This window comes from Typopeltis vanoorti, chromosome 18 (assembly GCF_054136105.1).
Source record: "Typopeltis vanoorti isolate ZY-2024b chromosome 18, IOZ_Tvanoo_1.0, whole genome shotgun sequence".
NCBI lineage: Eukaryota > Metazoa > Arthropoda > Arachnida > Uropygi > Thelyphonidae > Typopeltis > Typopeltis vanoorti.
In genome coordinates, this window is record NC_143566.1 from 106,034,315 (window position 1) to 106,058,395 (window position 24,081).

The 24,081-nt window shown below is 33.3% G+C and overlaps 1 protein-coding gene across 2 annotated transcripts in view; it reads right to left on the reverse strand.

The window, feature by feature from the left end:
• Positions 1–11,964: 11,964 nt before the first annotated feature.
• The window catches only part of LOC150097028 (ubiquitin-conjugating enzyme E2Q-like protein 1), a 163,419-nt gene continuing 151,302 nt past the window's right edge, over positions 11,965–24,081 (reverse strand). Inside the window, exon 4 of one of the 2 annotated variants that reach the window (XM_090408130.1) lies at positions 11,965–13,628. The gene's annotated coding sequence lies outside the window, so the exon portion shown is untranslated. Of the gene's footprint in view, positions 13,629–15,332; positions 15,375–24,081 lie in introns of those variants that run through there. The other variant, XM_090408131.1, reaches the window with a different exon arrangement.

Here is a 24,081-nt window from a genome sequence, read left to right on the forward strand (position 1 = left end):
CTTTTCGTCACGCGTAAGGACTCAAACTTTAAGGAAGTTTGAGTCCTTAAGAGCGGTTTTATTGAGGTCCTTGCAGTGTCCAATTCGAAATATTCTTTGGTCGTCGGTCAACTTGTGGGGAACAAATCGCGAATTCAATTTACGAAGGCCCAAACTCTCGGTCAAAATGATGTTGTGCACAGTTGATTTTGGACTCTCCAATTCATCTTCAATCAATCTCACGGACGATTTTGGGTTTTCTTTGATGAAATCACGCACTTTTTGGATGTTAACTTTCCTCAGTCCAATTTTTGGACGGCCCGGCTTTTTGTCGTCCTCAAGCGTCTCACGACCACTTTGAAATCGCTTAAACCACTCGTAAACTTGAGTACGGGATAAGCATTCATTACCGTATGCTTTTTGAAGCATTTGATGCATGCTTCAAACACAAAAGTCAACCGCAGTTCTCTGTTTGGAGCTCATTTTCCGACCATTCGTCAAAACACACTGTCACTCTTGGCACTATAACTCGGCTTCTAATGAAACAGATGTCATAAACAGTTGACAACACAACACTAATGAAGGTTGCCACTTTCGATAACAAAAAAGATAAAACGGGTGGCGCCACTAGTTTCTTCTATTTTCGAAAAGGTCGGTTTCTCTTTGGACAGAGGGTGTAGATCCTGTAGAGTTAGTTGTGATATAGATTATTCAGGTGGGATCGACAAGTTTCGATATAAAGAATATCCAGAAAATACTACCTATTTTGCCGGTACCTAAAGATAAGAGAAATCATAGCATGGATGTGGAATGAATTGTTGGTCATTACGCCAAAATCCTTAATGTCATTTAGCGTAGTGGAATTTTGGGTATCAGTAGTTTCTTTTATACTGTACCACAATGACATTCTGTTCCCTCAAGTTAGGGTTTTAAGCAGAGGCAATGAAGTTTCAGATTTGGCTGCAGTGAATTTCAGTCCTAATCTGCATTTCATACAATATATTTTCACGATTAGGATCTGGTCAAGTTGGGTTATTATAAATTATGGCAGAAGCAAAACAATACAAATTATCCCGAAACAATACAATTTGCGGGATAATAAATTCGACCATCTATTCCAGTAGATCAACTAACTCTCCTTCAGTGTAGGAAAAGATCGCCTACTATCATTCAATCTCTACGAGAGTAAGAGGGGAAGACTGGTTGCCTATCGATTTCCAAATACCTGGTTCATGACGAATAGCGTAATCAATTCATTGCCATATAGCAGGGGTGTTCAACCCGTCGATCACGATCGACCGGGCGATCGCGGAGCGATTTTTGGTCGATCTCTTGTGTATTCCTTCTTACTTACAAATTTAATTAAAACTGAAAACATAATATTTCATTTATCATTATTTTGTATTATTTTTAATTCGCTTTAAGTGAATTGCTATTGTTTATTTATTTTTCGTTAAAATTGTCAAATCGGTAATTTTCTTATAAATCCGAGTAAATGAATTAATTTGGATCAGTGGAAGTCAAACAGCGAGTCGAGTGAATACGAATATAAGCAAAGTGTAAAAACTCGACTGTAGCTTAAATATTAAATATTCCAAAGCACATTACATCGATTTTTTACTTAGGTTAAGTCCCATGTGAATATTGTAAAAAATAAACTTTGTTTGTCTCGGTATAGTTTGTATTAGATGTTTTTGTAAATAACTCTTTTGAAGCTAACTGTATATACTGCTTTAATAAGAATATGTTAGTGTTAAAAAAAGCAATGTTTTTGTCGCCGAAGCTGTACATGACGGCATTAGAAAGATTGTCATTGAAACTTGTATGAGAAAGGCTTGCAGGCTCTGAGTGTAAACATCTCCGAAGTCAGTCAGAAAGAGTTCAAACAACTTTCCGATGGCCGGCAACTTACAATCAAAAGAAAGCGGAGGAGAACAAAAGGCGTGCCGAACTTGAAACTCAAGATGAGACTCATGCCAATTCTTTGGGGGGTTGGCAAACTTGATGCGAGGTCTCAAAGGAGGCCTAATAAAAAGGGACTGAAGCAAGCAGAAGAGGTCCCGGTTCCAGAATTGTTGTCAGAGAGGAGGCCGCCCGGTCCAGAGTCGCCGTCAGAGAGACTGCCCGGATCCACGTTGCTTGAGACAGGAGTTTCCCGCTTCCAGAAAGGAGCTTCTTGGTTCGAGACGTCGCTAGAGAGAGAGATTACTTCTAGGCCGCAGACAAGGTTTCAAATTGCCGAAAGGAAGCGTTCCAATTGCCGGAGAAAAGTTTCCAGGCCAGGTTAATGTCAGACATTCACCAGCATGTTGCGTTTTGATTACAATTTGATGAATCAAACGACTTCGCTGATATTGCTCCGTTAATGGTATTTATGCACATGGTATTTCAAGATTATTCAAGCAAAGAACTTTTGAAAATTATACCATTATTGGGAAGGACTAGGGGAGAAGACATTTTTCGGCATTTGATGAATTTGTGAAGCAACACAAACTTCTGCTTTTTCAACTTGTGTCTATTACTTCTGATGGTGCTCCTGCAATGATAGATAATAAATCAGGCTTCATTTCATTATGTAAAAACGATGATAAATATCCAAATTTTTTTAACGTACCACTGTATTATTCACCAACAAGTACTGTGTAGCAAAAGATTAAACACAAAAGATGTTCTGGATATTACATTTAAAATTGTAAATTCTGTTCGAGGAAAAGCCCTGCAACTGCGGTTATTTAAATTACAGGCAGATGATGATAGGGAACTTCTGTTGTACAATAATGTTCGCTGGCTCAGCAGAAGTCAATTTTTAGAAAGATGTCTTGTATTAATTAACGATATAAAATTTTTTCTTGATGAAAAAGGAGATATTTATCCACAATTGAGTGATAAAAGATGGTTGTTACACTTATCATTTTTAGTAGATTTCTGTACAAAAATTAAGCAATTCAAATTTAGAGTTACAAGGTAGAGATAAAAATTTAATTGACATGTTAAGTTCAATAAAAACTTTCCAACAATACTTACTTTTATTAAAGAAAAATATAAATGACCGCGAATTTAGACATCTCCCATATTTATTAAAATATTTTGAACAAAATCAAGAAATGCTTCGCTATGATTTAAAAGAATTTATTCGTGAAATAGAATTAGTTGAGGAAGAAATAAATTCAAGATTTAAAGATTTTAATAAAATTGAAATGATTGTACCTTTTATCAATAATCCATTTCAAGAAAACTTCAACATCACAGAAATTTCCAATAAAATTAGTGGGCTGTTTGATATAAACCAAGCTGAAGGAGAACTCGAGATAATAAACATTCAGAATAGTTTACATTTAAAATCAATAAACAATGAAGTCATTTGGAAGTATGCCCATGAAAAATTCCCAATATTAACTGATATTGCGCGAAAAATTCTGTCGTGTTTCGGATCGACATACTTGTCAGAATCCGCTTTTTCAAATATGACCGTCATAAAAAATCAATTAAGAAACCAAATTACAAATGATCGTTTGGATGATTGTCTGCGATTGGCCACTTCTTCATATCAACTTGACTATGAAAATATTGCGAGGTCCAAACAATGCCAAATTGCACATTAACTTTTTTTTTTTTTTTAATCAACCAGCATTTTCTGTAACTTGTGAGTTTGTAATCAATCTGTTGTTTTTTCTAACTTTGATTTTCCAAAATAGAGAAATAAATATTTTATTCCAATATATATTTTTTTTGTATTAAAATATTTGTTGTATTAAAATAATTAAAAATGATAAATAAATTTTTAAATACACAAATAAAGTTTTTAGTTGTGTATTTTTTTAGTTGTTTATTTGAGCGTAATCAGATATCAGGTTGGGGGAACGTGATCTATATAAGAGAGTGGATCGCCGAATAACTTTTTATAGAAAAGTAGCTCGCGTAGTAAAAAAAAGGTTGAACACCACTGCCATGTAGAATGCTTTTCCTGTACATCATGATAGATATTTAGAATACTGCCAGCCTGGTTGGCCGAGTGAATAACATATACGCTCTCCAGCCAAAAGGCTGCGGGTTCGCATCCCGCCTTGGGCATGGATATTTGTGATTCTCTGTGAAAATACTGCTGGTGGTGGGTAGATTGCGTTGGTGTAGTTGCAGTTCGTTGGAGGTGGTGGATTTGAGTGGTGTAGTGGGTGAATACACGACAACTGGGCGAAGGAATAAAAGATCAAATATGCAATTATATTCTGTTGATCTATTATCAGGTAAATTTAAATAATATTTTTTTGAGAAGTAAGTTAAAAGAACGGTATAAACATAAAATTTGAGAAATCTCACTTATAATTATGTTTATTTTTATTGCGTCGAATTGCGAATTGTATAGAAGTTATATTGAAATTTCCCATACAAAAAAATGAGTCAACTAGTTAATAAATATTTATATTATATATTTTCGTTTATATCATATTTCAAAATTTGTAGGATCATTTAAGAAAGAGATGGTTAAAAAGAATGGTCCAACAATTATTTAAAAATGAAAAGGTATAATTGCACAGTATTAAAATAAAGAAAAAATATAGTTTTGTTTTAATTCATTTATTAATATTATTTTGTAATTAACAAACATATTTACAAATGTTACACGTATACAATAAAACAAAAAAGTATATGAAATTCAAGACAAATTTTTTTGAATTTATTAATTCATATTATAGTTATATGCAATACCACGTAAATATTCTAGTATATTTTCCCTATCGTAATTAATAACGTTTGTCAAAATTCTTTGATCAGCTTCATCGTAACGTCTACGTTTGTGCTCATGTTGAAAACCTGCTACTGCTCTTTCATAATCAACATCATATGTTTTTTGAATTTTTTTAGTCCATTTATAAAAATCCATAAATTTGGATGACTTACGTTGCTGCCAAAACTCAAATGGAGTTTTCGATGACAGGCTTCCGCAAAATTATTTGTCCTATCGCTTCCATTTATTGTTCTTTGGTACACAGACCAAACGTTTGAGGTAAAAATTGGTGGAGCCCTGGTTCTGTTGTTCATTGGACGACTTATGTATGTGTTCGTAAACCATTCTAAAATTGGTTTAAATTCATTGGATAAATGATTCTCAAGTTCAGAAATAGCGTCAATAATATCTTGTTCTGGAACGAAAGCAAGCGAAGTGATCATTTTTGAATTTAAAGCGAATCGCGCATCAGAATTATATCTGGTTAAAAGACTGCATGAAGCTAAATGCTTACGAAGATTTTGTACGAGATGAGCAAAGCAACCATTTATGTTAGCTTGTGTGAATTACTACTTTCACAAGTAGTAATTCACACATCAAGCGTTACTATACGTAACGCTTGATGAATGGCAATTTCAAAATCAACATTTATATTTTCGGGATCTAGTAATGGCTACATTTCATGTATCATATAAAATAATTTTGTGTATGTTTCAAGGGTCTTATTAGGTAATAAACAATATAAAACAGGGAAAACAGGACCTTTCTAGCCAAAATAACAAACATTTGAGCAAAAAGAGGGGGAGAAAGTAAAAATCTGCCATCCATAAATAATTCATTCATACTTTGGCTCTACACTGCATGGCTTTCACGACCAAAAATTAATATTCTCATGGGGTCGACCTATTCTGATCCAGAATCAGCCAATAAAAAAACGTTCAAATTGTGATGGACTGAATTCATAATTTAAGTATTCTTCAGGAATAATTATTGTTTCCTTACAATCAGGATTAATTGGGGCTTTTAAACTTTCTAATCTTCTTCAATATTTCTGCACAGACTGCTATGATTTGGAAGCTTTCTTTCTACCGCAGAAGAAACATTTTGTAGAACTTGAGTTCTGATTTATGATGGGTTGCTCATTGTCGTATCCGATAATATACGCAAGAAGGTAGTAAAAATACTACCTTCTTGCGTTATTACTCTGCCGCATTTCCAGAACTGCTACATGTGTGTTCCTGTTTTTCAGAAATTAGTGATCCATCACTGACACTTGTCCAGATTCTACCTTTGCATCCTTTGTTTGTATTTTTATTTTAACATCGCCAAAATTGAATCGAACCTTTCTTATCAATCTTGTCTTTAACATAAAGATACCCATTCATTCCAAGCATATTTTTCCTTGTCTCTTTGACTTAATATTCTTGAATTATCCATTTCTGAAGATTACAAACAAGAAATATAAATATAAAAATAAAATTAAAAAAAGTTTTCACTATTGATATAATTAAGAATTTTTTTCAGTACTATTTGAAAAATAGTACTGAAACAATTCATATCAATAGTGAAATATTTCTATGCTTCTATATAATTGTGCTTAGCAATTTGTTTCATTTGAGAGATAATCGAGAGTTTGAAATTTATTTAAATTAATTTCCCACCCTTAATTAATTAATGGTGGGAAAACATTAAAGGAATTAGAAGAGATGAGAGATCTGGGAGCGGTGATGGACAAGGACCTGAAATTCAGAGGTCACATTGCACAAGTTGTGAAGACATCACATCGAATAATGACAATGATGTGGAGGATGCTGGCATGCAGAAATAAAGAGGTTATGATGCTATTGTATGAGGCCTTGATCAGGCCTCTTATGGATTATTGTGTGCACAGATTTGGTTGCCAGGTTTTCATGGTGACGAGGATATGTTGGAAAGGGTCCAAAGAAGATTCAAAAAGGTGGTCAGTGGTTTTTGGAATGTGAAGTATGAGGACAAATTGAGAGAATGTAAATTGTTAATAGGAGGAAGAGGGAGGATATGATTGCATGGAAAATGGCTGGTGAGTGGAATGCCTGAGTGCGTTGTGAATGTAGACACATTGAATCAGTTTAAGGCACAGTTGGATGAGCATTGTGTGTAATAGTGTGTACCTCTCACGATGAGTCTCTGACTCCAAGGACCGTGAAGCTCAGAAATACTTCTTCAAACAATAAAAATAAACTTAATTATAAGCAAGATTTTTCAATTTTTTTTGTTTATATCGTTCTTTTAACTCATTTTTACCCGGTAATAGATCAACTGAATAGAATTGCATATTTCATCTTTTATTCCGTCGCCCAGTTGACCGCGTCCCTAGTGGGTGCCCTCTGTCGATGAGTCTTTGGACTCCCTGGAGGTGTCACGTAATAATATTTAAAATATCAGCTCATCGTATTAACTGACATATTTTTTATTTTATTTATTTATTTTTAACTCACTTAAAAATCCAAAACATTGGAGACTATTGTTTTTATACTTAACGAGTCGGATGTTTTATTCTAAAAAACAATTTATTTATACTTTTTTTTATTATTATTAAGTAGTCATTATCCCAAACTTGCCGACCTGGTTGGCCGAGTGGTTAGCGTATCCGCTCTCCAGCCAAGAGGCTGCGAGTTCGAATCCCGCGTAGGCATGGATGTTTGTGATTGTCTTCCACCTTCATACATTTGTTCACCCAAGTATAGATACACTTTCCCGATATGGACCGAGTCACCATGGGAGTAGTAGGCCTAAACCTCCCTCAATAGGGGAGGCCTTCACCCTGCAGTGGGTAGAAAAATATGCTGTTCATCATCATCATCATCATCCCAAACTTATTAACAATTAAATTTCAATGACTCTAGAAAGACTGTATTTTTTATTGCATTCAATAAATATGAAATGAACTAGGAACTTCCAAAGAATTTTACATATGAAAAAGCTAATCAAATAAGAAAACACAATTCCATGACATCAACGACCTGTGTGTCTTAGGATGTGCAAATCACAGCACTTGCAAACAGATTCTCAATAGGACACTTTGAAGCACCTCTTCAGTGGACAACTATTTCTCCTCCCCCACTTCAAGAGGTACTTCATTCTTCTCTCTCGAAGCTGACATCGCAAGATGCATCTTCTTGAACATGCAGAGAACTTATCGAACTACTTATGACTCCGAACGAAGGAAGAAAGAAAATAGAACTTGTTATGTCTGACTAACAAGTAAAGAACAACAAGAGTACTGGAGCAAATAATTAGTGTTTGTTATGCATTTAAATCAACAGCAATGATCCTTATTGATATAACTCTTTGATAGTTATTTCGTCCTATAAATTACCAAGCCAATGATGAAATTGTTAGTCACATTATACTGGTCCAGAATTTTTTATATCAATACACTCTGGCCACGTAAATTAACAGGGGAATAGATAACTCAGTGTTGAGGATTTTGTGGCAGGTTGGTTTTATCATAGGAAGTTTTCGAGTTTGCCGCCCCTCTCAATATACACCAAACATATTACAAAAAGTCAAAATGACGTAAGGAAAGAAATTAAAACACTATGTTTATGTTTATTTTAGTTGAAATTTAAATTTAAATTGAAAATTAATTATTAAGTAATAAAATCACTAAGTTAACATAAAGAGAAGAATCCTCGAAAAATAAAATTGTGTCTCACGTAAAAAGTTCCGCCCGGGGCGAACCTCCCCCTCTGCACCACCCTAGCTACGCCACTGGCACAATAGCATAGATATTGATTTTTATAAATTGTCGATTGAGTTCAAGTTCAATGCGATTGTAGACCCCAGGAAGTTTAAATTTAGGCAGTTTAACCCAATCACACCCGAAAAACTGGGAAGTAGTAAACTAAATGATGAAGAATAGCACATTATTAAAAAAAATACTCTATCATCGTTTCAATCCTGCATGAGAAAATATACTAAAATTATCATTTATTTGTAGGGACAGGAGTTACATCATGAATCAGGGAAAAGATTAGTTTATAGCTGTTTCCTAAATTAGCAAAATCTATAGGACACACATGAATATATAAAAGTAAGCAATACAAAAAAAGTAATGGCTATTTCCTGTGGAAAATGAAAAATAAGTCATGTGATGATCCTTTATTTTTGATTGAGATTTTTAATTTTTATTCTGAAAGCAGGGCTGTGTTACAAAGTTGTTTGGCCTTGATTGTCATAGAATTCAACTGTTCGCAGTGATCACTTGCATGGAATCAGGGCCGTTCCGTGGGTTTGCGCCACCTGAGTGCAAAATTTTTGTGCCCCCCCCCCCCTTCCATTAAAAGATCCCGAAGTACAATAACAGCGAAATCTCTCACATTCGAAGGTGACAAATATGCACAAACAGTTCAGCGTATTATTTATTCCTTATTTTTTATGAACGTGCTCGATTGTACCGCCTCTAAATTGTGTCGCCTGGGTTCATTGCATCCTTTGCACCCCGGTACGGAACGGGGCCTGCATGGAATCATATTCCACATTTATGTGAGATGAAGAAGGGAAAAAATTCCAATTATTTTCCGATTTACATTTGAATATGAATTTCGGAAACTAAAACACAATTAGTACAGATTTATTCCATTTATTTATACAAAGTTTTTAATTAAACCCAAATGAAAATAACTGCATTAATATGTTAGAGCAGTTAGAAATTCAAATGTCCATACAAGTGACACAAACTAAGCTACCTCAAGAACATGTGAAAACGTACAATTTCGCCATCATTCACTCAGAGATTTGAGTTTTTACTACAACACTTACATGGGCATCCTTTTATATTTCGTTTTTGTTTCTTCTTTTTCATGTAAGCTTTGGTTCTTTTGTCCATTCTTTTCTATTGGAATATACACCACTTGGAAAGAAGTCAACGGACACCCCCATGAGCAAAGTACATTGTGCCATGTATCAAGTCACGTTTATACATGCCTACAAAAAAAGAATGGTCCAAAATTCCCACTGATCGCTATCGTACGCTCGTGGAAAGTATGCTCTGTAGGATTGCTGCCGATATCGTAGCGAAAGCCGGTCCTTACATCTTATTAAGATTGCTGTTTGCTCCTCAAACCATGGTGCCTGTTGACTTTTTTCCAAGCAGTGAAGGCTATTTACTGAAGTACGTTTATATTCAAAGATGAAGATATGTATAGCAGAAAAAACTTCAGTGTTTTCAATCACTAGTAACAGACACCAATCAAATTTAAGATAATAAATATATTTAATATACATGACTGAAGACGTACATACACACACACACAATACAACAGGATTGACGACTACCACATGTCATATATGTGTCAAATCACTAGTTTTTAATAACCTTGTGCGACACCTAGGAGTCTAACTGGAAGGATAAGATGGACAACTGGAGCCACTGAATTTCACAATGCTTTACTTTCATCCATCCATCATTACTGTACAATTTAATCCAAAATGGTTTTTGTTTATCAACTGCTTCGTAGTGGTTTTCAATTTTCATTTACTTATCTGCAAAAATGATAAAACTTCTGGAGGAAGCAATGATTGAGTTGAATTAAAAATATTCTACATAGCTTTTATACAGAGATGGATGACTAAATATAATAAGACTTAAATTACAATTTTTGGAATACCTCATTGAAAAGTGTATTTATTGATTGATCTGGAATGATTATTTTCATTCAATTAACAGTATTCTAATCAGCATAAAGGGAGAAATCTTCATGTAATAGAAAGATTCCGAACCATGATTTATGAAGCAAGCAAAAGTAACTATTGCAGACATTTTGGGAACGATCATTGATAGACTAAACAGGGGACCATTTCGTAATACTTTTATGATGGAATTAGATTAGCAAATATAACCTCACCGAGTAAGCTAATTCATTTTCTTCAAAACATAGGTTAATTTGGAAGAGTACGTTTTGAAGTCATTCATTAGTAAATAAATGAAAAGGTTCTATAGACCATTTTATTTATATTTCTCTTCAGAAGTCAGTGATTTACTATTTGGAGAAAATGAATTAACCCACCACAGTCGCACTATAGTTTAAGTAAGTTAAATGCTAATAATTTTATATTCATCGAAGGAGAATTATATCAGAATTTTATTAAAATCCTACTAGAGGAGTTCAGAGTAAACTATTACTAAAATTTATTTAGCTACTAGTTCATGCTTAGAGAAAACTGAAACGAAATATATTCTAAGATCATATTTCACGAGCATGCCATGGTACATATTACCGAAGAAATTGTATCTTGCTCTGAAAGAGATGGATCCAATTATATTGTTTGAATTAGTAGCATTAATAATAGATTATAAGAAGCTGTTTTAAATCTACATTTAAGTGAATTTAAAATATATCTGAGTGTTATTTCATGCTGTATCTATCACTGGTGGACTTCTAATTCAACTCGGAAAGATTAAAGTCGACATTTGAAAGTTGGCAATAAGGAAATACTCGAAACAAGGACTTTAACTTCAATGAAATCGTTTTAAAAAATAACGAAAGAAACAATATATCTAATTGGGGATGATAAAACTAGGTTTGTTGGAAATTTCGACTTATATTTCACAAAAAAAAAAAAACAGTGCAGTTGGAATACGATATGAGTCCTTGTAGAGATCAGATTAACAATTGATATTCTAAGGCAACTATTGCGAAATATACTTGAACATAAAATTAGTGCATGCCAACCTACGTCTTTTACAACCTACGTTCATGATAACCTACGTATTTGCATCTAACAGCAAATACATTCAACTACTTCGTTCAACGCTCACAGGTGTGGGCGAAGAACCATTCTTTGAGTGACAATGATAGCAAGGAATCTAGAAACAGGCTATCCACAATTGGTAAAAATAACAATTCTGTACTCTAAATACGGCATATACCACACATGGGTACACAACATCACCATATCTTGAACCTATCTAAGACTTTTTCACGTTCTGCTAACTTGACTATATGAAAGTAATCCAAAAAAATGGAAAAAAAGGTCCAAAATGTGTACATCACCGGGAAATGAATGTGAAATCAATGTATATACAATCTGTGATTTGGATAAATCACGGGAACAAGACATGTACCAATTTCTAACTTTAGCTAATACAGGCAGTGTTACTGCAGATAAGAATGTCTTGAAGTAGAAACCATACAAATATTTGTGCTGTTTGAAAGCCAGCTAACAGAGTTTCGAAGATTTATGGAACGTTTTATATTTTCACTCCAAAATTTCACTTCTAAATTTCAATGACACAAGCTATTACACTTCTACTGAATCGTTTGAACTGAGACATTTTATTCTATATACAGTAGCGCCACCTAAACATGCAATTTTGTGATTCATTTTAATAAAACGTGTACGACAAACCACAGACATGCGCACTCACAAAGAAACGTTTGACTAACGACTCATCTTTCATTATGCTAAAAATGAAATTAACAAACTTGGAATGTTTATTTATTTTTAGATTAATATATTATTTTATCGTGAATATTTGTGTAATAGTTTGTTCTTTAACTTATAATTTAAAAATGGTGCAATATCTAAGGGTCAAAAATAATCTTTTATGACAATACTATTTAATAAATTAAATTTAATATTTATTTAATGCTTTACTATTTAATAATAATTTGTTACGTTAGCTCACTGGAGGACAATTTCTGTGGAAATGCACAGATCTAGTAAAAGATCAGGCTAATAATGGAATAAGATTTATCCTTTCTTTTGTTTTCGGGTGGTAAGTGAAGTTTATCACATAAAAGATAATTATAAAAGCATTGAAAACTATACACCAAATGTTGTCTTGTACACTAAATGGGAAATAACACTAATAGATTGACATAATCAGCATAAGGACTAATAGATTAGAGACCTCACAAAACAATAAGTAACTCAAATGGTGTATATCCTCATATTTTGAGATTCCTAGGGAGGAGGACTTAGTTAAATAACGAGAAATCAATACGAAAAAAGGAAATAAGAACAAATATATAAAAAAGAAATGGGATAGACTAATGATAATAGTAAAAATAAATTAAAAAATAAATTAATGGGAAATGTGAATGAAAAACTAAGGGAAACAAGAAAAAAATCCAATAAGAGGCTAATCTCAGAAAACGATAGAATCCAATTCATACAAATGGTTCTATCAATGAGATTCTAGGATTAAACTGATAGCAGAAATAATTTCGCAGTTGATCGGTTATGTCTTGAAATTATCGTTCGGAAAATACTAAATCTCCATCGTATAATAGACTTGAATCCTAAAAAGGTCGATTCGTGGTCGGAAAGGTATTTTTTAACAAAATAAAATCAGTGTTGACATTGGTCATCATCATTTCGTTTGCTTTGAAGCACGATTTCATGATACAAACCGGTCACAGAAACAAATACATAATAATAGAAATTATAATAAGGATGTACTTGTAACAAACCAATTTTAAACTGGATAAACCTGAAAGTTTATACACTGTTTAGGGCTTCTACATAACACTAGCTCACACGTGTTACGACACACAGCAACTAGCAAACGATGCCATCAGCACTTTTAACATTAGTGAAAATTTTCACAATGACATATTTTCAATAACACCTTTTTTTTTTTGCTACGAACAATCGGAGCATATCTTAGCTGCCTTAAATCAATTACTTGCCTAATTTTTCGTAATGGTTTATGTTACTCTCATAACAGTTTTTTTTTTCTTCGAGTAAACCTGAAACATTACGATAATAACTAGACTAGAGAAAGAAAATCACAAACACAATTTCAACACTCAATTTGTATTGCAGAAAAATTCTTGGAATGTTTTGGTATGGAGGCTCAGAAAACACTGAGACAGTTGGAAGGTAGCGGGACGATAGACTCCGGAAACTGCTGGGTCCTTTTAGAGACAAAAACCTGCAACAAAAAATAGCGTATGCAGTAACAGTTTTATTATTTGTATATTAATCTATTTACTGAAGAATTCCATGCAGTTAGGGTGCACGGTATAATAACACAGAACAATATAAGTCATGCTAATAATAGCAAATGAATTTAATTAATTTCAAATAAACAAATATTAACCACCAAAGAAAATACTTCAATTGTAATAGTATTAACGATACAATACATCATATACGTTAAACATCTTGTACGCTATTTAAACGATTGACACAACTGATACACTGCCTTTTCTAAGTAAATACTCCCTCAAGTGGTTTTCTCAATAGGCGATTTTACAAGGTCGTTATACTCACCAGATCGAAAATGTTTTCTTTCTGCGACCCAATAAAATCTTATTCCTGAGATTTTATTGGACACGTTCCAGAAAACAATTTTGGTATTTATATGCAAAACAATGCTATTTTAATGGTTAAACTTTTTCTATTGTTTTTATAAACCACTAGAATCTTTACCACTTTCATTAACATAACTCACGCAACAGATTCATTATTAGTTACATTTTCACATGGCCAACGAGATCCCACTAGAAAAATGCTGATTTAGAGAATGTGTGGAAGCTAAACTCTGCCCATCGTTGTGTAAAACAATATGAATAAAATCTTCAGAAAAATACGATAATTTATCATCGTCATCAAATTCCTGCCATGTACCCTCAAGGGGTGTACAGGATAGTACTACACGAAAAATTTACATCACTACTAACTTCCTATCTACAATTTTCCTCCAAATCAGTCTGTTACTTGTCAAGACTCCAACATTATCAGATCTTATTTTTCTATCGTCTAAGTCACTTTTTACTGTATCAATCCACTTATATCTTGGTCTTCCTTTGGATCTTTTTCCTGCCAACTGGGCAGAGAACACTTGTTTTGCTAATCTTTCCTCTCCCATTCTGTTTAAGTGACCATACCACCTGAGATTAGCTCTGCTAACGCATTCTTGGATGCTGACAATGTCAAGAACTTTCCTAATATCGTTAGGCAATATCATATTTTTAATATGATATTGCCATTGATGCCATCTGTTCACACCTATAATCTTTCTCAGGACGCTCATATCTGCGGTCTCTAGTCTTTGGTCAAGTGTTTTACTTCTGACCCAGCTCTCAGATCCATAAGTTAAAACTGGTTTGAGCATCATCATGTATACAGTTAATTTAGTGTTTCGACTAATTTCTCTCTTATTCCATATGAATTTATTCAATAGACTTCCTACCATACCAGCTTTGTTGATTCTGTTGTCTATTTCCATATTTAATTTACCATCTTCACTAAAAATCGTGCCTAAGTAGGTGAAATGTTTAACTTGTTCTTCATTCACAATGCGGTTGATATTTTCAGTGCTTCTGCCTATTTTCATTGACTTTGTCTTGTTATTGCTGACTTTCATACCATATCTATTACAACAGTTATTCAATTTAGTCAGGGAATCTTGCATACGATGTTGTGTACATATTATTATTAGTTCATTGATTTGGCAGCCTACTCTCACTTGACAGAATTTCATGAAATTTACTTTTTTTTTTTTTTGAAATTTACTTTTTTTTTTTTTTTTTGGAGATATTTACCAGAATATGTCTGTGCGATTCCGCTACACCAATGATTGTATATTTTCATAACCGCATGGCTTCTTATTTTTATATATTTTGGCATTTGGTCTTTTGTAATTACAATTCCATTCTAGAAACAGGGAACACTGCTGAATAAAAATTTAGTCAGAAATGTAGATTATTAGTGGAATATTTGTAAAATATCATAAATCTTTTTAATATATATATATATATATATATAATAAACCTTTTAAAAAAACTGACCCATTTTAAAGTTGAAATGAATAAAAAAACGAAATTCATTTTGAGTTGCGATACACTTTTACGAAAACTTTTAGCATTAAGCCTAGTACAGTATTCTTTTGGGGTGATTGCTAGTGCACTCCAAGCACGTGCCACGATACGAGTCTAAGATGCTCAACAGAGAGAGGATCACCATCTTTTGTTATCCGCTTTAATAATGGCTGGTGGCAACATCCCTCAAGTTTGAAAATTGCCTTCAGATAATAAAACACCTTCAGAAAGCTATAAAGGTTCGCAGTTAATAGCTGCAATCTCTTGCCTGAACATTACATTAAATCCGAGAAGATAATACGCAGTCGTAAGTGTGGAGCGTAAATTAACGCATAGTGGGTCTTTTTTTTTTTTTTTCGGAAGAGGAGGAAAGTATATGGAAAGTCAGGGTGTGTTTATGTGTGTGAGAGAGGGAGTAAAATTTCAGATTGGCACTCATCTACAGTAAAGTAGCAAAAAGAGTCTAAATGATATCGAGAAAAGCTGTAATTATGGGAAGGTTTGCGACATCCCTTCCTTCTTCGCATTTTCCATATTCTGGAATAGTTTTAAGATTTTGCTGCATATATAAAAGAACGACATGATTCTTTTACAGATGCCACTAGACTACAAGCAAAAAAAGCCCCGATGTTGTTTATAAAATTATAAAACTAACAAAATACAATTAACAAAATGAGTCATTTGAGATCTGATGAAATCAACCCACTGCAGTTTCAACAGAAATATCTAGAACTAAGTTTTACTGCTGAAGCGTTATTACTTTTTTTTTTTTAGTGTTTTATTTAAAATTAAACCAAAAGTCTAGAGTGTGTTTTATTTAATTCGTTTTGTAGGTTTCAGTTTTTTTTTTTTTTTTTATTTCTCTCGCTTGAGTAAGTTAGGAAGTTAAATTTATTTACGTGTCGATTTCACCCCTTTAATTTTATCCAATAAAATGTCGAAAAAAAACCCAAATTAAAGCTGTAATTGCGCAGGTTTTGTGAAGAATGCAATTAATACGTACAAAGTTCCAGAAGGAAGACTTTTGACAGTGGGCGTATATTTACCTGATCCCAATTTCTATTGTCGCGAGTTACTCTGTGATCACGTTTTAACTCCACTGAGAGTTTAGTTATTAGAACACAACTTTGATGCACCTGAACCAAAAAAAAAAAAAAAAAGATCTAAAGCGCAAGTTTTTTAGCACTGGTCTAACTGATCTTTAAAGATTTTATTTCTCAAAATCAAACACAAATTTTAGTTATAAGTAACCTTTCTTTTTATTTTATTTATTTATTTATTTTGAAAATGACAGATCTCTCCCTAGTGACGATCTTTAGTCGTCACCAACTGTTGAGTTTATGACTACCAACGATTTTGAAAACATCAGGGGAGCGACAGAGAGAGAGAGAGAGAGAGTACGGCAGATAATTGTAGCAACCTCGTGTTCTAAAACCTAGCTGGATATCGTTGTTTGAACTGGTATGAGTTCTGTGGTCAGTTTTCTGAGTTTAAAAACCCAAATTTCAAAAAAAAAAAAAAAAGGCGAGTACCAAAGATCGATTAATTCTAAAACCAGCTTAATTAAATTGCAAACAATATTAAAATATTATTAATTCTAATTAAACGAGTATTCTCTCAATAACATGAACAATTTGTAGTTAACAATTGACACAGCATTAAAACTCAAACGATTTCAAAATTGAAAGAAAAAAAATTCAAATAATATCTCAGATTATTAAAATACTTCAAAAGTGTAAGTGACAGATTTATTCAGATTTTTTTACTTTTCTTGTTTAGAATTTTCTGAACTTAGGGTTCAGGAATGTTTATTTTTTAGTTTATTATTCCTTTTTTCTAGTTTTTACCTTAAAAATTCAAATGAATAGTTTAAGCGACTTTTGAATGACACGAAAAAATTTAAAACAGCATTTTTTGATTATGAACATGCACACAAAATTTCATTAAAATTAGTACAATCTGCCGTTCTGTCCAAAAATCCACATTTTTGCTTTGAAGAAAAATTTCAAACAAAGCTGTATTTAAATATTACATTGCAGTTTTTAACGTCACGTGAGCAAAAATATCAACAATTTCAACAATTATTGTAAATAAACGAATTTTTAACTGTAATTGTAACACTTATAGTTGACTAAAAGTATTTGATCATATCACTGATGCATCTGGATATGCAAAATGATGAATTGGATATGCAAAATATCCCCATATTCATGAAAAAATCGTATCAATTGCTTATAACCTCGAAACCAAAAAATCTGACTAAAGACACCTTAATACAGAATGGGCTATATGTAATAAAAACATTTCATGCTTTAAAATATGAGAGATAAAAACTCCTATAATACACATCACGTAAAAAAGTATTAATAATACCGCAGTTTAATGTCAGTATATTTCAGATTTCCTTCCAATTAAAAAACATTCAGTGCCCAAAATTCGAAGGACTTCTAAAATTGAAGACTTGCGTACTAATCTCAATGTCCACTTTTAATACACGAGACAGAAAGAACGCAACAAATTCAAAACAATACTTTTGCAACGGCCTGTGTTCTCAACAAATCAGTGGTACTAATACACAGTCATCTCTACTTATATCTAAATTCTCATCCTAACGATATCTTCCCTCGGCTTAACATTAACTTTAAAACCTTGGTATAATTTCCTTGGAATAATTTTATCTATCAATAGTCTTCATCGGCCTCATTTTGTGAATTGTTTCCAAATTTCAAACCTTCTGTAAAATTGTTTCTGAGAGAGAGAACTTATTAACGACAATTCAAATGAAATAATATTTATAATTCACTCCTCTCTCTCCACAAATATTTTATCTAGTCATACAGTATTTGCTGGAACCATATCGTCCTGATGTCATATAGCACAAAAGCGATGTTTATGAAAGTTAGATGAAGCTAAGTCTGGGCTTTTTGGTGGGTGGCCCATGACACTGAAATCAAAATCTTGAATCATTTATTTATTTGTGTGGAAGTACATGAATGGACTCTATATCAGAATGGCAGTCAATTTATTCTGATATGAATTGCATACACTGTATTTCAAGTCTTAAAAAGCATTGAACATGCCTTATCGAACAGATTTGTGCGGTCTTGAACTTATATAAGTACAGAGAGATGATTTCAGACTCAATTCCACAACAACGTTAGATACGGTAAAAAAAATCACTGACCAGATGCATCACACATTTTCCATGATATAATTAATTCCTTGGATTGAAAGATCATATGAGGCTATCTTCTAGACTTTAGATTTTCATAAAACAGCAGTAATATAAAAATGTGATAAATAAAAAAAAAATAAAAAAAATAATAATTTAAAAATATATCATTCTTGATTTCTACTGAAAATCCAAATCCTCTTCAGTTTGGCTAAATTCTAGTGCAAAACAGAGACACGTTTTTCGGGCTTAAAACTTGTTATTTCTAAAATGCAATTTTAAGAAAAGATACTGAAACAGGCGCCATGTTTACTGTAAAAACAGTTTGTCGAAAGGAAAGTGCAACGCTTGCACATAGAAATCCTAAGTTGCGCTAGTTCCAAAATAACAACTAAAAGAAAGACATTATTTATGGGAAAGTTCTGACAGGCAGGCAGCTACCAAGAGAAATCGATAATTTCCACCATTTCACAGACTGGATGGCTCAAAAAGAAGGACAACGCTTTTTCTGGAACTTATCTCGGAGAAGATTGTTTGAAAGGTCAACAAGCACAGAGAACACACAGCGATCTATACTGTTATTGAGGGTCTGCGATCATCGTAAATATTTTACCAGAGGCAATTTTAATGTTTTTTTTCTTATTCCGATACGTATTCCATAATTGAAAGAGTGCAAAGAAAACATTTCAAGGATATTTTCTTTCTTTATATTCAAACACAGCGTGGTTTAAGAAATGTTGAAATAAAACAAATCTATGTAGCGCAGTTGACAGATCTTTCTTCTTATGAAAATACAAACAGATGAATTTTTTTTTATTTACGCCACTAAAATGAAGTAATATGTCACTCGAAATGAACTGCTAAAAAAATTTAAAATTTCTGAATTCAATAAAAAAAAAGTTATTTATTTTAGTCAACTGTTTATTCTTTTAACAGACTAAGTTTTCGTTTAATAAGCTTCGATTTGACAATTTATTCTAGGTAAATCAGCGGCTGATCCAGAAGAGGGCGCAATGTACGATAATACTGATGACCAGAGAATGTAAAAATACTGTGAAGTTTCAATTAAACAATAAAAAATGAAATCTGTATATATTGTTGATTCATTACAAATTACATTTTTAAATAAATTTCATGAATAAAAAATTAAATGCAAATTATATTAAAGCAAGGAATGCTACAAAAACTAATAAATATTCGTTAGGTTTTTTTTTTTCCCCATGACTTAATGGGGAAAAAATGGATCTATCTCTGCGCCCCCTAGTTTTTCTGGAATACAAATTTTCTCAAATAAAAATGTCTTTTTCTTTGTGATTCTATCTCCTAACAAGGGTAACTGGTATACGCGTTATTCTCAACTTCATGTGCATATCTCTTCAAATATAGAGAAGTTTTTCACGATCATTGAAAATTGATTTATTTAATAATAAAAGGTTCAACTTCTGAAAATAATACCACATTTTTTTCGTCTCCATTTACAAGTAGTACTTTATGTATTTTGTAAATAAATAATATCCCTGTTGGGTATTTAGAAATACCCAACAGGGATATTAGATATTAGGAATATCCAACAGGTAACAGAGTACTAGCTGCAATGATGTCAAATTTTGTTGACGCGCATGTTTTAAAGACCCCACCACCACCACCAGTCCTCAAGGATTCAAAATCTTCCATGCGTGAGGACTTTAAAGCCAACGGCGTGATATATCAATGAAATGGCCTGCTCGAAAACATGCAGTCGTCATCCAAACGAGTTCAAAAAGACATGAAATAAACACACCGTGAGGTTGTCTTCGCGAAACACATTAAAAATTAAGTCGTTCTATATGTGACGTGCAGAGGAAAAGACCAACCATGTAACAATTTGGTATAATAATAACATCATGTAAGTGAGTATTCAATTTTAATGAAATGTGGAGATATTGTTTCATTTTTTAATACACAAGCACACAGTAAGACTAAAAGCATATGAGCAAATCTCAGCACAACGTCCTTGCAATATAGGACTATCAGAGTTGGCAACCATGGTGATTTGAGATCTATCAACGCTGTTTGCGGGTAAAAGTTCGGCATCAATTTGACAGCTGAAGAATGAAAAGGTGAATTCGACTGATGCCACTTTTCGGGAGTTGTTGTAAACTTAAGAAGTTGTTGTAAACTTCTATGTAAACTCATAGAAGCCAATCGCCATGAAAGAAATCTCAGCTTTACGAGGATCGCTTGGGCGACCGTAATGTGTAATCTCAAAAAAAAGATGGATTTTGATATCTGGGTGTTTTGTTTTAAAACAACAAAATCTATTATACCTAAAGAACAAGGAGAATTAGATACAGAGATCATCTGAAAAGTCAAAAGAAACTACACTTGTATCCAAAAGCTAAGGACGAACTATATTTTTACCAGTATATGAAAACATTTTTATGACTACAGCTAAATGTGGACATAAATTTATTGCCAGCATACTAATAAATTATATTACACAATAACAAAAAAAAATCATACTATATCGCGTACTATACAGGACTCAATCCCAGCTCTTTTCAGCCATGTATGCAGAATTCGACATTGGTACACATTATTTTTCATACACAGAAGGCAAAGATGTTCCCTATGAATCTGTTCTATAGTGGCATCAGCTCCAATATTGAAAAAATAAGTGTTAACATTTTAAATCCGAGGACACTAAAACTAATTTTATTTATAATGTGATGTTTGTTTCGTGCACTTCTACAATAGGTGACGAATGTCTGTTAGTGGTGGACTCTTAACATGCACAAAATCAAATTACCTATACCTATGACCATATTTCCAATCTTCGGACCATTTTGCCACTGATGGTGCAACTGTAAGATGTCCATATGATGCTATCTCGTTGTCGTACAAGGATACAAACATTGTCAAATGCTCTCTTCGTCAATTTACATCTCTTCCTCGAAATTCTGTATTTTATTTTCATACTTATAGATTTCAACGTATCTTTAATGCCGGCATCTTTTGAAAGAGCATGAATCTCGAGTGCTCGGACTAATCCAACCATCAGGTCCTTCATGGCTTGATACGCATACAACTAGTTCACTGATGGCATTGTCAGCTCTGGAGCCAAAAACATATGAAAAGGCATGCTAGCTGTGTGTGTCCATGCTTGACAATATAGTTTTCGATGTACAGTTTAGTTTTTTAAAAAATAGAATTCTCTCGTTCATAGCTAAGAGGTGAGTGTATAGAATAACGAGGCAGCTGTCTTTAGAGACATATGGGTGTCCACAATAACATTTTTCTGAAAGTCACTACTTTACTTAAAAATCTTACTATTCGTTAAATTAAAAATCAGAATCCTAAATGATAAACAGTAAGATTTATAAGTGCGTATGCACCCGAACTCTTTCACATCAGTAGACAGATGATCCATGTACGATAGTTTATTGGTCTCAGATCCATCATGGCGACTTGTCTTAGTTCTCAAGGGAAGTATTAAGGATTTAGATTATGAGAAACATTTCAGATTCTTTCATAATATTGCCTTAGAGAGATCCTGTAATTCGTCCAACTACCCATCAAAATACGATTACAGTTTTTTTTCCCTGATTTAGAAAGTTTGTATTACACCCGAGAAATCAATTCCTTGATAAAGATGGCCAACAAACAGAACCAGGAGAAGAAATGTTATAGATTTCCTGACTTTCAATGGTTCAGTTAATCGCTTTTTTTTTCGAAATAGCTTTGGCAAAGTAAAGGAAAATGTAACAACGAGAGAGCTCTGCAAAAAAGTTTCCGGCAATCACTGAAGTTGGAAAAGGCAATTATAATTTTTTTTTTATTTCTAGAAAAGAAATGTTTGCATTAACAGTCCTATTGTACCATTTGACCAAGGCAATTACAGAGTTTGAGCAATTGCAATTCCTAGACAAAAACCAAAGAACTTTGAAGAGAACCTTGTCGCCCTTTCTTTACGACAAACACTATAGTCGGTTGAATATCTGGGCTATTTGAAGAATCTGTGAATCCCTTCCCCCCTCTTTTTGTTCTACTTCACTTTAGCACTTGTTACTAGATTGGAGAACTACTAAATGTGCAGTACTAGAAAGAAATTAAAAAAATAGCGTGCTTTTAAAAGCAAAAAAGAATGCAATGAAAACTTACAGCGGAGAGAGAAAACGAGACTGCATGCCACTTTCAAATGAAAATATTTGCACATAGAAAAACTTCTCCGAATGAACATTTTCTTTGATCTTTTTTCTTCCAAGATGCGTCAAAGTAAAAGAAAGCTTCCACCACAACCAGTTGAAAGAACCGACGGAACATGCGTCATTAGGTTGAGAAAGAACAGGGTTCGATTTCAGTCATGGCTTAAGGAATAAATATGGGCTTTTTCAAGTGAAAGTCAGCTAGTCGGGTTTCTTTTACTTCGGTTTCCTCCCCGAAAACAGGCAAATCGGCCAGAGAACACGAGCAAATTTAACAGATAAACATACGGTATAGCGGGTGGTATATGCTGATGTCTCTAAATATTAAATGAGATAAACTAGTGACACATATTAAGGCCGTTAAACACTTGTTCTCTAATTACTGAATAATTTTTTCGAGTGATGATTATATCTGGGTGTGATTAAAATATTTGTCATTAATTTAATCCCAATGTTGTAATATATGAACCAATTTGAATTCCCATTCAAATTGGTTCATATAAAAATTGGCTCGATAAAATTTATATACGGAGTTCATCCATTAACATCTATGTAACTTGCCAATGCCAATATGTAGACAAATATTTATCCGATTAGATTCTAATCATTGGCACTCTTTTACATAATGCATAAAAACTGAAACAAAAAGCGTAAATTGTTTTACAAGAGATATGCTATCGTTACAGACCTTCAAGCTTGGCTGGCATAAAAAAACCTAAGCATGAATACATGACACATTGCGATACAGCCATTAGTAGTTGAAATGATGAAAAATTTTATAAAGCTAGATTACATTTCGTACAACATTTAGTTATTTACTCAGATGGTGACTCTATACATCATGGGTGGTGCTGTGATACTGAAGACAGCTCAGCCAAAAAAACTTCTTGGTTATATCCTATCATTAAAGCGGTTAAGGTTCAGCCTACCAATGTATCAATTGTGGTGGTTTATGCAACCCATATGGATACGCTCGATGAGAGAGTGAGGAAGTCTATGAAAACTTACAAACTGTTTTGGACTGCCTACCAAGGAGATACATACTTTACATCTGGGGGGCTTAAATGTAAAAGTGGGAAAGTGTATGAGAGTCAAGCCAGAGTGTGGCATGTTTGGTCTGTGTGAACATAACACCCGTGGTGAAAGACTTGGAATTTGCATTATCAATAGCTACTTCCAGAAACATCCACCACGGACCTATCTTGG